Below are 6,330 nucleotides of genomic sequence, written 5' to 3' on the forward strand. Positions count from 1 at the left end.
ATAATGTAGAATGTAGGGGAACTAGCAATAGAGAGCAATTAAGGAAGGGGGAACAATGATCCAAGAAGAACAGATAAGCTATTTAACATTCTGGGGATGCCCAGGAATGACTATGGTCTGTTAATTTCTGACGGATATAGTAGGAACAAGTTCACAGAAATGTTGCTATATTAGGTAACTTTCTTGGGGTAAAGTAGGAACATGTTGGAAGTTAAGCAGTTATCTTAGGTTAGTTGTCTTTTTCTTACTCCCTTGTTATGGTCTCTTTGAAATGTTCTTTTATTGTATGTTTGTTTTCTTTTTAACTTTTTTTTCATACAGTTGATTTAAAAGAGAAGGGAAAGTTAAAAAAAAAAAGAAAAAGAAAAAGAAAAACAAGGAAAAAAAAAAGATGTAGTGCCCCCTTGAGGAGCCTGTGGAGAATGCAGGGGTATTCGCCTACTCCACCTCCATGGTTGCTAACATGACCACAGACATAGGGGACTGGTGGTTTGATGGGTTGAGCCCTCTACCACAGGTTTTACCCTTGGGAAGACGGTTGCTGCAAAGGAGAGGCTAGGCCTCCCTATGGTTGTGCCTAAGAGCCTCCTCCCGAATGCCTCTTTGTTGCTCAGATGTGGCCCTCTCTCTCTAGCTAAGCCAACTTGAAAGGTGAAATCACTGCCCTCCCCCCTACGTGGGATCAGACACCCAGGGGAGTGAATCTCCCTGGCAACGTGGAATATGACTCCCGGGGAGGAATGTAGACCTGGCATCGTGGGACGGAGAACATCTTCTTGACCAAAAGGGGGATGTGAAAGGAAATGAAATAAGCTTCAGTGGCAGAGAGATTCCAAAAGGAGCCGAGAGGTCACTCTGGTGGGCACTCTTATGCACACTTTAGACAACCCTTTTTAGGTTCTAAAGAATTGGGGTAGCTGGTGGTGGATACCTGAAACTATCAAACTACAACCCAGAACCCATGAATCTCAAAGACAGTTGCATAAAAATGTAGCTTATGAGGGGTGACAATGGGATTGGGAAAGCCATAAGGACCACACTCCACTTTGTCTAGTTTATGGATGGATGAGTAGAAAAATAGGGGAAGGAAACAAACAGACAAAGGTACCCAGTGTTCTTTTTTACTTCAATTGCTCTTTTTCACTCTAATTATTATTCTTGTTATTTTTGTGTGTGTGCTAATGAAGGTGTCAGGGATTGATTTGGGTGATGAATGTACCACTATGTAATGGTACTATAAACAATCGAAAGTACGATTTGTTTTGTATGACTGCGTGGTATGTGAATATATCTCAATAAAATGAAGATTAAAAAAAAAAAGGTAAAAACATGTTTTTACATGAGGTAGAATAAATGAATGTCAACATTGCAAGGCATTAAAAATGGGGTGGGATTGGAGGAAAAATATGATCAACGCAAACTAGAGACTACAGTTAACAGAAACATTGTATTATTCTTCCTGTAATATAACATAGCAATATACCAAAGCTAAATGCATATGGGGGGGATATAGGGGAAGGTTATGGGACTCTTGGCATTGGTGATGTTGTCTGACTCTTTATTCTACTTTAGTTTAATGCTATCTTTCCTTTTGTTGCTTCCTAGCTGTCATGTTGTTATTTTTCTTTTTTCCTCTATTTCTTTTTTTTCTTTTTCTCCTGTCTCTCTACCTTCTTTGACTCTTCCTCTTCCTTTGTGGAAGAAATGGAGATGTCCTTATACAGATAGTGGTGATGGCGGTGATACACAAATATGTGACTATCCAGGGAACCATCAATTGTTTACTTAGAATGGAATGTATGGTGTGTGAGCAAAACCGTCTTAAAAAAATGGGTTAATGAAGAAACCTTGAGGGCACTATATTGAGTGAAATAAGTCAGACACAAGGAGTAAAAAGATGGGAATGTACAAAATAGCGAATCTTGTGGTGGACAATGTCTGTGATTAACTGTACAAATATTAGAAATCTCTCTCATGAACTAGAACAAATGTATAACACTATAACTAGAAGTTAATAATAGAGGGGGCATATAGGAAAAAATATATACCTATTGCAAACTATATACTACAGTTAGTAGCATTTTAACATTCTTTCATTAACAGTAACAAATGTACTATACCAATATCATGACTCAATAATGGAGGGGGGGTGGTTAGGGGTATGGGAGGATTTGAGTTTCCTTTTTTTGTGTGTCCTTATTTCTTTTCTGGAGTAATGAAAATGTTCTAAAAATTGGAAAAAAAAATTAACTGTGGTGATGGATGCACAGCTGTATGATGGTACCATGGGCAAGTGATTGTACACTTTGGACCTTTGGATAATTGCATGGTATGTGAACAATCTCAATTTTTAAAAAATGGAAAAAAAATGTCTTCAATGAATACTTATTGAGCCCCCACTATGTGGCAGGCACTATTATAGATGTTAGGATATAGTAATGAACAAAGCAACTAGGTCCTTGCCTTTATAGTGACAAAGCAAGGTTGGGTGAGGAAGCAGAGGTCAGGGAAGAAGAGTTAATAGGCATTTAATAAGGCCAAAGGCAAGACAAAGCATGACTCCCATAAGGAACCAATTTGATCTTCTTGGAATTTATAAGTAAGAGCTCTTCTCACTCACTTCACCTACATCTCCTCTATTTGATCTTATCTATTCCCTGGAATGTGAATCTAGGAGAATAGGTAGGATCACCAAAACAAAGTGAAGTAAAAGGAGAACGTCTTAGTTATAAATTCCAAATGGATCAAAATGTTAAAAACCAAAAAGTACCAAAGGAAAACTTAGGACTAATCTCAGGCAAAACACTCTGTAAGTATGATATAGAACTCATAAAGAATTATTTAAAAAAATCAATAATTTGGATAATAACATTGGAAAACGTATGCCTGGCAAAAACTACCAAGAGCAAAGTCAAATAACATATTGGGAAAAATATCTACAACTCATATAGAGCTAATTTCCCTAAAACATAAAATGTCTACATGTCAATAAGAAAAAGATCAACAATCCAGAAGAAAAATGGGCTTAACCAAATAAAAATGGTTCTTAAATATATTAAAAGATGCTACTCCTCACACATAAGAAAAAATGCCAATTAAGACTATAAGACCCCATATTGCACCTGTTTGGAAAGACCAGAAAGTTTTATAGCACATGAATCAGTGAAGATGTAAGGAAATAGGGACTGTTGTATTTGGTTGGTGAGGGCATAAAGGGGAACACATTTTTTAAATCCCTCAGGTTTATTATTACAGTCAGACTATGAATATTTCCCATCATTATTGAATTATTTGGGCTTAGATTCAGCTACACTAACAAAAATAATTTTGACTTAAACGAAATAGAAGTTCATTTCCATTTCATGTAAAAGAAGTGTAAGGGGGTCAGTCCAGGTATGCAGAACCCAATTAGTCTTCAGAGACCTGGACTTCTAACAGCTTGCCACTCTGGTACTCCTAGGATACAGCTGTGAGGACCCAGGGCCCATTATGAGATACAAACAGCCGCCCACATGACCAGGCAACAGGCCCCTCCCCCTGGGGGGAAGCATTAAAACTTTCCTCCCCTAACCACTGTTAGTAACCAAATCTCAGAGGACCTTGTTGTAACCAAATCTCACAAGATCCTTGTCATGACCCAAGAGGGTTTTTATAGCCAAAGGACTAAAGAAAGCACCAGACATGTTCTGAGACTTGAGCTTTTATTTTGGGGGCTTACCTACAGGGTGGAAACTCAATCACGTTGCCCTGAATTCAGGAGCTGCTGTGAATGGTGGTGGATTCAGAGTTCAACGTGAAGATACTCCGCACTTTGGGGGGGGCTGAAGAAGCTAGTTATAAAGGCTCGACATTCCAATGGGTGTAAGAGCATAAGGCAGGAGTGGGGGTCTTGCAACACAGGGAGGGATTGATTGTAATCAACAGGGAGAAGGGGAGGATTATAGATTATCTTGTAGATAACAGGGAGTTTCAGGGAGGAGGTAGTTCCAGGAGGGAGGCAAGCTATAGATAATATTTAGCACCGAAGTCCTGATTTCACAAGGAGAGTAGTTCAAACCTTAACTGTCCTGGGTCAAACAAGCTGCTGTGTGCAGTCTTCAAGGCACTTGGGGAAGGCCCTGGGCTCAGAGCTCCCACAATTGTTGTAAGCAAATCTAGTGAGAAACTCCATTGACACAAACCTTTTTAACCCTCCCCACCTCGGCACTCATCTCTCTGTGTACAATACTGACTTCACTGTTCCCAACCCACAGCAATCAGAAAGATTCATCTCTTGTTGTTAGTCCCTAATTAAACTCATGGGTAACTCTGTGTCCCAATGTGGGACTAATCTGAGTTGGAACAATGGCCTTTGTTCTCATGATTCTTATCAGTTCCAAGAAACACACTTCTCTTTTAGGGAGACTTTCCAGAAGCCCCACACAACATTTCTGCTTAGTTCTCAATCAGAAATTTGTTACAGAGCCACACCTAGCTGCAAACGAGTCTGGGAGCCTTTTAGCTTAATGCAACACAACCAGCTAAATGTGACAATTTGGGTGAGAAAGAGAAAATGAATTTTTGGTAGGCAACTAACATTTTCTGCCTCTTGTACTTTATCTACCAAATATTTGTACACACTTATTCCCACATCTAGAACACACTGAACCCTCTCCTGGGGATACTACTCTCAAGTTGCATCCAGATATTGCATCAAAGTCAAAAGTTCAGGAACTCTGGGAGATATGCATCTCCAACCTGGTCCAAATTGGCTACTCATGATCCAGCATCCTAAGAAAAAAGAGTTAACTGTCCTCAATTTACCCAATATACAAAGGTGGAGTAGGAGCAAGATAACCACATTAAAACTGCCATTCAGAAAGGGGGATAAAGAAAAAGCTGCAGTGTTCACTGTTCTACAGCAAATTTCAAATCCCATGGGGCAGGAATGATGACTTCCTTTCCTGACAGAGGAATGGGTTCTTTGGTTAACCTATCTTAGGGTCTTCAGTTCTGCTGAGAAACTCCTTTTGGAGTCTCTAATTTTTGCCCTCAAGGATGTGCTTTCTTGCCGTTATCTTCTGTGGCCTCATCTAAAATAGATATTAGTGAACACCAGGGAATTCCTGAGGAGTCACAGCTTGCTTCTTGCTAATGGCATAAATCTAGTTTTTCTTCAGGGAAAAAAAAAATGTATTTTTCATTCTCTGCCTCTAAGCCCTTTCATTTCCTTTCTCTTTTGCACTGCCATTGATGCAAGACGAGAGAGAAGTGTTGCATTGCCCTTTTTTTCCTTCCTTAATCCGTTTTGAGTAAAACCCTAAGATTGTTAGTTTACCTTTTAAGATCTTTGCTTCTTACAGAAAGGAAAGAGAATATCAATTCCCTATAAGGTTCACCTATGTCATCCTCAAAAAAAATTATATTTAATTCAAAAACATCTGTTGAAAAACATTCATTGAGATTATCATGCGTGATACACTGAGCTATCTACCAGGGTGAAGATGATTCTGGTTCCCATCTTGGAATGGTGGTTACAAGTTACAAACAGTTGTCAACATTCATCCAACTGTACACTTCAATTCTGTTCATTTTATTGGATATAAAACAATCTCAATATAAATGTAGGTTATTCATGGGAAGACAAAAGGTTCAGCATTTATTACACCTAGCAAGTTAAATTTATGATGTGATTTTGACTACTCTATGTGCTATTATGTAGGCTCTGGATCAGGTAAAGTAAATGGATGCTCTCTATGGAAACTGAAATGTAACATTTTGTAGTTATAATTTTCTACTATACCTTTTCATCAGTTGCATAAATTATTTTGAGGGGTGGCATGCATTAGTAACAAGAACATAAGCTTTAAGAGCCAGGAGATCTGAATTCAAATCCAATCTTTCCCCTTGTGATTTTGAAAAAATTACCTGTGCCTATTTCATCTGCATAACAGAGAAAATGCCCTACTCCATGGGGTGGTTGTGCAGACTAAATGGGAGCAGTGCCAAGCTCCAGTAAACATTCTTTCCCACATCATCTCTTTCCAACTTCTTTTGGTATCAATCCCTTGACCAGGATTGCAAATATCAATTATGAAACAGAATATACTGGCTCTTTACAACGATTCATGTTATGCAAGTTTCCACTTTACAAAGCATCTTACATATAATACACACAATCTCACAATTTGTTCATTCATTCTTACTAAACACCTACTACGTGTCATGTTCTGTTTCTAGTCCCCAAAAATACAGCAGTGAACAGAGTCCTGCATTTATGGAGTTTGCATTCTAGTGGTGAGACAAGAAAAAAAATATAAATGTATGTGTATATATGTGTATAAATATGTG

Source organism: Choloepus didactylus, chromosome 5 (assembly GCF_015220235.1).
Source record: "Choloepus didactylus isolate mChoDid1 chromosome 5, mChoDid1.pri, whole genome shotgun sequence".
In the NCBI taxonomy this organism is placed as follows: Eukaryota; Metazoa; Chordata; class Mammalia; order Pilosa; family Megalonychidae; genus Choloepus; species Choloepus didactylus.